The following is an 11,775-nucleotide window of genomic DNA, read 5'->3' as shown; positions in this document are numbered from 1 at the left end:
AGACACGAACCGGGACTAAAGGGCATCGCTCCCTTTAGTTCCAGTTCGTGTCTTAAACCGAGACTAAAGGTTAACTTTAGTCTCGGTTTAAGACACGAAACCTTTAGTCTCGGTTTAAGACACGAACCGGAACTAATGCATTTAGCCGCACGAACCAGGACTAATGCTCACATTAGTCCTGGTTCGTAATGCAACCGGGGCTAATGTGTATATTGAGCTGTGACCAAAGCCCTGTTTTCTACTAGTGTACTAACGAAAATAGTCGTGGAGACAAGGACGTTGTCGAATTTGGAGTCGAATTAGGGCAAGGGTGCAGGATGCTTGTCCTTGGTCGAGATATTAGGCGAGGGCAGGTGGTTGCTGGAGGCGGGGCAAACATCATCAAGAGTGGAGGAGGCCATTTGGTTACCAGGGTCGAATGTTGGATGACCTAGGGGGCGCAACATGGATGGAACCGTGGAGGCATGCAGGTTCCGGTGCGATTATTAATTCGATTTAAGATCACTAGGATTAGTCACCATGAAAGGACAAATATATCACTATAGGAAATTATCAAACTGTCCTCGAGCCAACTAAATGACAACTCACATTAACATTTGATCAACCTCATACTGCACACTAAATCATGTAGTATGATGTACCTATGAAAAACACTCATAAGATATCCCGAACCAACTTCCACCAATCACGGTTATATCCACTAGTAGAAAAACCCCTATTAGTCCCGGTTGGTGAGGATCTTTTGTCCCGGTTCTTGAACCGGGACTAAAGGGTCGTTACTAATGCCCTAGACCTTTAGTCCCGGTTCTAACACGAACCGGGACAGATGGGCCTCCACGTGGCTGGTGCGCCGAGCCCAGGCAGGATGGCCTTTGGTCCCGGTTGGTGGCACCAACCGGGACGAAAAGGCATCCACGTGTCAGCATTTCAGTGGCTGGGGTTTTTGTTTTTTTTAAAGGGGGGGGGGGGTTGGGGGTTTTGGGGGTTTCATTTGGGTGTTTCATATATTGTGTTAGCTAGCTAATTAATAGAGAGAAGTGTCCTCTCTTATGTCCGTGCTTGGTCGATGCTACGTACTATACATAGAGAGGCCCTCGACACGCTAGCTAGTAAGAAAATGAAGGAAACCATTAAGTACAGAAGTTCGTCATGCATACCGAGAGAAGTGATCGATCGACCTCTCCTTCTTCGAGAGATTGGTCGAACAACAAGTTTTCGTATTATCTATCCGACGCTACTGGCTACATACATATACAATATGTAAGATCTCTTACAATCCCCTAGCATTTGAAATCAACTTCCACATGGTATTCTCCGGCTTTATTGATGATGTGGTCAAGAAAGAATCCCGCCAATTCCTCTTGAATTGCTTTCATGCGATCTTGTTCTAGGAGTTCATTCCGCATCTGCCACGTCTAATTTGAAGAAGGGGGTTAATACATATATGAATGAAACTCAACAGAAATGATGGTGTAATAAAATGAAATTGTGAATATTATTGCTTACGCACTTCATATTGTCTTTTAGAGTAGTCGCGCTTATTTTTCAAAGTCGCGTTGTAGATGAACTCACACACGTAGTATCCACAGAAATTATTCCCTTCTTCCTGCCACAAGCACTTTACGAGAAATAGAGGTCAATCAAACTGATAATGAAGCATTATAAATAGCATTGATGAAAGTATAGCTATAGAATCAACGGGAGATGCGCGCAACTAGCTAGCTAGTAGTACTTACTTTCGGGTATGTATATCGCAGCTCCTTCAGCAGTCCCGGAGCTTCTGCGGTGAACTGTTTCCAAACCCTGCAAGACAAAGAAAATAATTATTATTACTTGACATATCATAAATGAACAAAAAGTTGTCGATATGGTGCGATAATGATCGATTGAACTTACTTGTTGAGCAATTTAGTCATGTACGCATAGGTTTCGGGATCTTTTCGTCTCGAGTTTAAGACCGTTACTAGTCCCCGCTCAAGCTTAATCTCCAGAAGAACATAGTGGAAGTTGCGCACGCATACATAACTCATCAATTACATTACTATAACCTCGCTCGAATAATAATGGAAACCGAATATGCACACGACAGTAACACTCACTCGAAGTTGTAAGGAAAGAGTATTAAATCTTTGTTTTGATTTTTGATCAACGATTGTAGCAAGTTGGCCTCGGCCTCTTCGGCGTTCTTTTTAACCTGAAATTCATCTATGATATTTGTGTTAATGAACCCAATATCATACATTTCTTGTTTTTTGCACTCGACGATCTTCAATCTGCATAATATAGTGAGGATAATTAATTAGAAATACATGCAATGAAAGAGCCGAGCTATATATAGAGACTTAATGACAGAAATAGTACTTACAGACAGTAGCAAAAGACCGTTAATTTATCGAGGGCCTTTTGATTGAAGAACTCGAAGAACTCCTCAAATGGAACAGGCAACAGATCAGTTCCAACGAGGTCGTGCTCCTATTTAATTCTCAGATACAAAGTATTCGTCCCCCCAGACTCTCTGCGGGTTTTCATGTACCAATTATGGAATCTTCGCATCATCGTTGTTAGAGATTTTTCATCTTTGACGAGAGGCTTCCCGTACTCGTATCTGTGTTCGTCCACCTCCAAGAAATCAAAATGTACATCATCAGGCAGGTAATCTTCAAGATTGTTATAACCGAGCACCGTCCCCGGAGCATTAGCGACGATGTCGCTAGACACATTGAGCGGGAGGCACGATTGCTTTGCTTGTACGCCGAGCTGGGCAATTTTCTTCCCAGCTGCTCGTTCTTTTAACCTTTGATCACTGACAGTACTTTCCGACCAGTTAGCTTTGAGATATGTCTTTTCAATAATGCGCTCATAGTTGGTTTTTGGCGGAGACTTTGGTGGTTTCCTCAGGGCATCGATAGTGCGCTTTGCTTTCACCGGATCTACCTTCTCCTCCGAAGGTGGATGTCTCTTTGCTTTCAACCCTTCAAAGAAGTCCTTCACTTCGGTCCGCACGATCTTCACGTTTTCCTCCTCGGTCCTCTCGTACGGTAACTTCTCTAGAGGCTTGAGAGATGGACCGTATCTGTATTGCCTCCCGCCTCTGGCTGTACTGCTAGACGCCAGAGCAGACGGAGCGGCTGCGGCTGTCTTCTTTCGTGCTTTCTTACGAGGCGGAGGAGAAGGACTACGACGCGCCGGAGCAGCCAGGGCGGCGGTGGGTCTCTTCCGCCCTTGCTGGCGAGGCGGAGAAGGAGGAGGCTGCTGGCTGCTCGGGCGCGCCGGCGCAGGCGGAGAAGGAGGCGGAGTGCCGCCACGCACCGGAGAAGGAGGCTGAGTGCCCTGATCGTCACTCGCCAGAGGAAGAGGCGGTGGAGGAGGCGGAGTGCCCTGACTCGCCGGAGGAGGAGGAGGAGGAGGCAGAGGCGTCCAGTTCGGAAGGTTGATGAACTCCTTCCGCCATAGGAATGGAGTCTTCAGAGCAGAACCCAGCCGAGTCTCCCCTTCACCGGTAGGATGGTCAAGCTGGAGGTCCTCAAATCCCTCTGTTATTTCGTCCACCGTCACCCTAGCATATCCTTCTGGAATCGGACGACAGTGAAAAGTTGCGTCGGGTTCAGAAGGTCGAACAGAGCCGACAGCCGCCTTGACTTTTAAGTTCTGCCATTGCGTCATAAGGTGGCAATTTTGAGACTCCGTGATAGCATCCACGGGGTAACTAGCAGGAGCCGTCAAGACATGCTCCGGCTGAAGCAGCTCGGTGGAAGCCACGCTGCTTCTTCGCTGAGATGGCGGGGTAGCTTCGGCAGTTCGTTTGCTGCGATTTGCTTCTTGTTCCTCTATCGCTTCTATCCTTGCGTGCAGCGCCTGCAGTTCGGTCTGCTGCACTTTCTTCCTCCTCTCCTGACATTTGTAACCGCCTGCGTCCGGAAACCCAGCCTGCCATGGAACGGAGCCTGGCGTGCCTCGTGTCCGTCCAGGGTGCTCAGGATTCCCGAGGGCCATTGTGAGCTCGTCGTTCTCTCTGTCTGGAACGAACGTCCCTTTCTGCGCTGCATCGATATAGTGTCGAAGCCTCTTGACTGGTATTCTCAATTGCTCGTCCATCCAACGGCACTTCCCTGATACAGGGTCCAAGGTTCCGCCAGCCCCGAAGAACCAAGTCCGGCAACGGTCTGGCCAGTTCATTGTCTCTGGTTCGATCCCTTTATCAAGCATATCATTCTCAGCCTTGCCCCACTTAGGCCGGGCTTGGAGGTAGGCACCTGACCCCGTGCGATGGTGAAGCTTCTTCTTCGCAGAATTTTGCTTGTTTGTCGCCGACATCTTCTTACTCTTTTCCGATGTCTTGTGGGACACAAATGCGGGCCATTGATCTCTAATCTTCTCATATTTGCCGATGAATTCTGGTGTCTCTTCTTTGTCGACAAACTTTTTCAGCTCATTATTCCACCTCCTGAATAGGTCTGCCATCTTCTTAAGAGCATGAGACTTGATTAATTGCTCTTTAACTGGCTTCTCCAGATCCTCCTCTGGTGGTAGGGTGAAATTTGCCTTCAGCTCAGTCCAAAGATCATCTTTCTGCATATCATTGACATAAGACACCTCAGGGTCTTCGTTCTTAGGCTTATACCATTGGTGGATGCTGATCGAGATCTTGTCCCTAACAAGAACCCCACACTAAGCAGCAAATGCGTCCTTTGTCCGGATGGGTTCAACCGGTTCACCGTCGCGCGCGATTGCTGTGATCTCAAACCTTTCATCCGAGCGCAACTTTTTCTTCGGGCCTCGTCTCTTTACCGAAGTTGTGCTCGATCCAGAGGGCTAGAAAAAAGAAGAAAGACGAGAGTTAATTAATATGTGTACATATATACCAAAACTATGAATGCATCCATTAGCTAGTCAGCACAGGATTAACTAATATATATACCTGGCCGGACTCGGTTCGGTCACCGGAGCCGTCATCACGGTCTCCTTCTTGCACTGTCATTGGGTCACCGGAGCTATCATAATCATGTCTTTCCTCCTCCATTATTCATTCACCGTAGCCTGCTTCTTCACCCTATTCTTCCATACCATCATTGTCGTTAAGATACGAGAAGATATCACCTCCAGATAAGATTATTTCACCCAACACCTCTTCTGCTTCCTCGTCTCGTATGTGCTCCATTCTTTCTGCAAATATTACAACATGGCAATTATTATAAAAACATGACAGCAGGTGGATATATTAGTGGCAAACGTAGACCGAGCTTATTCCGGGTTTGGGGTGTCCTCGGCAACGCTTCAAGAGTAGGGGCGCGACGGGAGGGGTAGGCGACCGACATCATTTTTTTCTAGGGTTTGGGTGTCCTCGAGAGTTTTGGTCGAGCGAGAGGGGGTGGCCTCTAGAGAGTTTGTCGGGTAGGGGTGCGGCGGGAGGGGGTAGGAGACCGACATCGTTTTTTCTAGGGTTTGGGTGTCCTCGAGAGTTTTCATACAAGTTATCACAGTCGAGAGGGGGTAATATCGACAACGACGACATACATACACGGGAAAATAATGTTATTGGGGAGGGGGTATATCGACCCCCCACCCCATGTGTTGAAGTTATCAGGAGGGGGTTATATCGACAATGACGACATACGTACATGGGAAAATAATATTATCGGGGAGGGGGTATATCGACCCCCCTCTTGTTGAAGTTATCGGGAGGTGTATATCGACGACGACAGACCCGATAAAACATAAGAAAACGAAGAAGAAATAAAAAGAGGAGAAGAAGAAAGGAATAGAGGAGAATATCGAAGAAAAAAAAGAAGAAAAAAAAGAGGAGAAGAAGAAAGGAATAGAGGAGAAGAAGAAAAAATAGAATAAAATATTCTATTTTTTCTTCTTCTCCTCTATTCCTTTCTTCTTCTCCTCTTCTTTTACTTTTTTTTCCTCTTCTTCTCCTTTCTTCCTCTTCTTATTTTCGTTTTTCCTCTCCTTCTTTTTCTTCTTCTTCCTTTCCGATATATAAAACTTTTCTTCCTTTTCCTTATTTTACGTTTTCCTCTACACTAACCTAAAATGCACTAAGCTTCTTTTTGCACTCCTTTATTTTCTTCTAAATATGAACATATACATAAATTGACAAAAAATATGCACAAAAACATATACATAAATTTTCCTATACATATACAATTGTTTTACAAATATGCACATATATATGAACATATACATAAATTGACACAAAAATACATTTATGAAAAAAATGATATGAACATGTACACACACATATACACATATACAAAAAAATACATTTATGAAAAAATGCTATGAAATAAAAATGCAGGGCAGGGGCGGCGCGCGGCGGGGCGGCGTGCGGCCGCAGCGAAGGGCAGGGGCGGCGCGCGGCGGCAGCGAAGGGCAGGGGGACGGCACGGTGGCAGCGTGCAGCATCGACAGCGGCCAGTACAGGGGGAGGAGCAGGGGAACGGGGCGGCGCTCATAGCAAGGTGGCGTCGGCGACGAGGAAGGCTCTCGGGGACGGCGGACGGTGAAGGCGCCCTCGGGGGCGAGGGCAGGGGCGCGCAGGCTCGGGGACGACGTCGGCGACAGCGACGGCGCGGTCGGGGGTGACGGCAGGGGCGGCGGACGGCATCGGGGCAGGCTGGCGGCGATGAGCTCGACGTCGTCGGGGGCAAATGGAGATGAGAAACTGAAATTTTCTCAAGTCCTGGTTATATACCAAGAGCATCGGTCCCGGTTCATGGCACCAACCGGGACCAATGCCACCTTTAGTCCCGATTGGTGCCACCAACCGGGACTAAAGAGGGGGAATTGGTACCGGTTGGTGCCACGAACCGGTACCATTTCACCCCTTTCGTCCCGGTTGGTGCCACCAACCGGGACCAAAGGCCCCTGCGCTGCCCGCGTCGCGGTCAAAGTTTACTCCCACCTCGCTAGTTGAGAGGGGCTCGGAGTGGTTTATAAGCCCCACTGCGGCTACCCTCTCGAGCTCCTCTCAAATGCAGGATTACGGGCCTAATCTCACATTGTTCTGCCCGTAGGCCTATTGGGCCTTCTGCGGGCCTGAATCCTGGCCCAGGTTGGGTTTCTAGTCGTATTCAGGCCGTGGTAGCCCAATAGGTGGCAGTTTTTTTTCTAGTTTTTTGTTTTGTTTTTTGCATTATTTATTTTCTTTTGTTTTTTGCTTTATTTTTTAATTCTTTTTGCTTTTAGGTCAGAAAAATTACAAACTTTCTGTTAGTGCCATTAGTTTTCAAATTTGAGAAGTTAAAATTTGAATTCTTTGATATTTGTGTGAATCACAAGTTTGTGATTAACTTTACTATAAAAATAGTTTTTTTTCCAGTTTTTTTGTTTTGTTTTTTGCATTATTTATTTTCTTTTGTTTTTTGCTTTATTTTTTATTTCCTTTTGCTTTTAGGTCAGCAAAATTATAAACTTTCTGTTAGTGCCATTAGGTTTAGAAAATTTATTTTGTTTATTTTGTTTTCTTTGTTGCTTTATTTATTTTATTTTGTTTCTACTTTCAACAAAATACTTATTGTTGCTATTTTTATTTATTTTATTAAAGTTTATGTTTATTTTTTTTTAAGTCACAAAAATTATAAACTTTCTGTTAGTGCCATTAGTTTTCAAATTTGAATAGTTAAAATTTGGATTCTTTGAAATTTGTGTGAATCACAAGTTTGTGATTAACTTTACTAAAAAAATGAGCATAGATCTGCCTATAGAGAAAATTCAAGCTAAATTCATAATAAATTTCTATGAATTTCAGAGAAATTGAATTTAGGTCAAATTCCGTGTATAAGGGCATCTATTTTCACTTTGAGAGGAGCTCAACAAGGCAGAGAGGGAGGGGCTTATAAACCGGTGTGAGCGCCCTTCGGTTAGCGAGGTGGGACTACACTCTGACCGCAACGAGGACCAACTCTTTAGTTCCGGTTTGTGGCACAAACCGGGACTAATGGTCATGGGCCATGGGCGAGGTGCATTGGTCCCGGTTCGTGCATGGAACCGGGACCAAAAGGTCCAGACGAACCGGGACCAATGGCCCATGTGGTTGCCCTCTTGAGTGTTCTTGGTGAGAACATAGTTGACAAGGAGCGAACCGGGATTAATGGTATTACGAGGGTCGAACCATAAGACATTAAAGCATTTCAAATGAACTCTGAAAAAGTTGAAAGTTGGCATGATATCATAATTTCACCCACATAGCATGTGCATGTACAAAACAAACAATGGTATCATACTCGTCTGACACAAAGTTGGCATGGTATCATCATAATAGTTGCGGGAGAAAGTCTTCACTTTTTCTTCGCTTGTGTCATTTGCTTATTGCGCCATAACCATGGATAATCTTCATCGTTTATCAGGATGCTTGGGTCAGCCTTGACTTTGAAGGGAGGAATTTCATGAAACTTTTCATAATCTTCAGACATGTCTGTCTTGCCCTCCACTCCCATGATGTCTCTTTTTCCTGAAAGAACTATGTGGCGCTTTGGCTCATCGTATGATGTATTCGCTTCCTTATCTTTTCTTTTTCTCGGTTTGGTAGACATGTCCTTCACATAGATAACCTGTGCCACATCATTGGCTAGGACGAATGGTTCGCCAGTGTACCCAAGATTTTTAGTGTACCCAAAATTTTTCAGATCCACTGTTGTCATTCCGTACTGTGTGTCTACTTGTACCCCGCCTCCTGACAGATTTACCCATTTGCACTTAAATAAAGGGACCTTAAAATCATGTTCGTAGTCAAGTTCCCATATGTCCACTATGTAACCATAATATGTGTCCTTTCCCCTCTCGGTTGCCGCATCAAAGCGGACACCGCTGTTTTGGTTGGTGCTCTTTTGATCTTGTTCAATCGTGTAAAAGTTATTCCCATTTATCTCGTATCCTTTGCAAATCAATACAGTCAAAGATGGTCCCCTGGACAACAAGTACAACTCATCACAAACAATCTTGTCACCTCTGAGATGTGTTTCCAACCAACTGCTGAAAGTCCTGATGTGTTCACATGTAATCCAGTCGTCGCACTGCTCCGGGTGTTTGGAGTGCAGACTGTTCTTGTGTTCATCAACATACGGGGTCACCAAGGTAGAGTTCTGTAGAACTGTGTAGTGTGCTTGAGACTAAGAATATCCGTCCTTGCATATTATTGAGTCCCCTCCAAGCGTGCCTTTTCCAGTCAGTCTCCCCTCATTCCGCGATTTAGGGAGACCTATCTTCTTAAGGCCAGGAATGAAGTCAACACAAAACCCAATGACATCCTCTGTTTGATGGCCCATGGAGATGCTTCCTTCTGGCCTAGCGCGGTTACAGACATATTTCTTTAGAATTCCCATGAACCTCTCAAAGGAGAACATATTGTGTAGAAATACGGGCCCCAGAATGACAATCTCGTCGACTAGATGAACTAGGACGTGCGTCATGATATTGAAGAAGGATGGTGGGAACACCAGCTCGAAATTGACAAGACATTGCGCCACATCACTCCTTAGCCTTGGTACGATTTCTGGATCGATCACCTTCTAAGATATTGCATTAAGGAATGCACATAGCTTCACAATGGCTAATCAGACGTTTTTCGATAGAAGCCCCCTCAATGCAACCGGAAGCAGTTGCATCATAATCACATGGCAGTCATTAGACTTTAGGTTCTGAAACTTTTTCTCTGGCATATTTATTATTCCCTTTATATTCGACGAGAAGCCAGTCGGGACCTTCATACTAAGCAGGCATTCAAAGAATATTTCCTTTTCTTCTTTGGTAAGAGCGTAGCTGGCAGGACCTTCATACTGCTTTGGAGGCATGCCGTCTTTTTCGTGTGAACGTTGCAGGTCCTCCCGTGCCTCAGTTGTATCTTTTGTCTTCCCATACACACCCAAGAAGCCTAGCAGGTTCACGCAAAGGTTCTTCGTCACGTGCATCACGTCGACCGAAGAGCGGACCTCTAGGTCTTTCCAGTAGGGTAGGTCCCAAAATATAGATTTCTTCTTCCACATGGGTGCGTGTCCCTTAGCGTCATTCGGAACAGCTAGTCCGCCGGGACCCTTTCCAAAGATTACGTGTAAATCATTGACTATAGCAAGTACGTGATCACCGGTACGCATGGCGGTCTTCTTCCGGTGATCTGCCTTGCCTTTGAAATGCTTGCCTTTCTTTCGACATTGATGGTTGGTCGGAAGAAATCGACGATAGCCCAGGTACACATTCTTCCTGTAGCTTCCCAGGTATATGTTTTTGATGTCAGCTAAACAGTGCGTGCATGCGTGGTATCCCTTGTTTGTCTGTCCTGAAAGGTTACTGAGAGCGGGCCAATCGTTGATGGTCACAAACAGCAACGCCTTTAGGTCAAATTCCTCCTGTTTGTGCTCATCCCACGTAAGTACACCGTTTCCATTCCACAGCTATAAAAGTTCTTCAACTAATGGCCTTAGATACACATCAATGTTGTTGCCGGGTTGCTTAGGGCCTTGGATGAGAACTGGCATCATAATGAACTTCCGCTTCATGCACATCCAAGGAGGAAGGTTATACATACATAGAGTCACGGGCCAGGTGTTGTGATTGCTGCTCTGCTCCCCGAAAGGATTAATGCCATCCACGCTTAAAGCAAACCATACGTTCCTTGGGTCACTTGCAAACTCATCCTAGTACTTTCTCTCGATTTTTCTCCACTGGGACCCGTCAGCGGGTGCTCTCAACTTCCCGTCTTTCTTACGGTCCTCACTGTGCCATCGCATCAACTTGACATGCTCTCTGTTTCTGAACAGACGTTTTAACCGTGGTATTATAGGAGCATACCACATCACCTTCGCAGGAACCCTCTTCCTGGGGGCTCGCCGTCAACATCACCAGGGTCATCTCGTCTGATCTTATACAGTAATGCACCGCATACCGGGCATGCGTTCAGATCCTTGTACGCACCGCGGTATAGGATGCAGTCGTTAGGGCATGCATGTATCTTCTGCACCTCTAATCCTAGAGGGCATACGACCTTCTTTGCTGCGTATGTACTGTCGGGCAATTCGTTATCCTTTGGAAGCTTCTTCTTCAATATTTTCAGTAGCTTCTCAAATCCTTTGTCAGGCACATCATTCTCTGCCTTCCACTGCAGCAATTCCAGTACGGTACCGAGCTTTGTGTTGCCATCTTCGCAATTGGGGTACATCCCTTTTTTGTGATCCTCTAACATGCGATCGAACTTCAGCTTCTCCTTTTGACTTTCGCATTGCGTCCTTGCATCGACAATGACCCGGCGGAGATCATCATCATCGGGCACATCGTCTGGTTCCTCTTGATCTTCAGCAGCTTCCCCCGTTGCAGCATCATTGGGCACATCATCTGGTTCCTCTTGATCTTCAGCAGCTTCCTCCGTTGCAGCATCACCGTATTCAGGGGGCACATAGTTGTCATCGTCCTCTTCTTCTTCGCCGTCTTCCATCATAACCCCTATTTCTCCGTGCCTCGTCCAAACATTATAGTGTGGCATGAAACCATTGTAAAGCAGGTGGGTGTGAAGGATTTTCCGGTCAGAGTAAGACTTTGTATTCCCACATTTAGGGCATGGATAACACATAAAACCATTCTGCTTGTTTGCCTCAGCCACTTCGAGAAAATCATGCACGCCCTTAATATACTCGGAGGTGTGTCTGTCACCGTACATCCATTGCCGGTTCATCTGCGTGCATTATATATAATTAAGTGTGTCAAAAACCATTACAGAACATCATGAATAGATAATTAAGTGACCAAATTAATAAAAGTTCATCAATCACATTAAAACCA

This window comes from Triticum dicoccoides, chromosome 3B, assembly GCF_002162155.2.
Source record: "Triticum dicoccoides isolate Atlit2015 ecotype Zavitan chromosome 3B, WEW_v2.0, whole genome shotgun sequence".
Taxonomy (NCBI): Eukaryota; Viridiplantae; Streptophyta; class Magnoliopsida; order Poales; family Poaceae; genus Triticum; species Triticum dicoccoides.
This window is presented reverse-complemented; position numbering follows the sequence as displayed.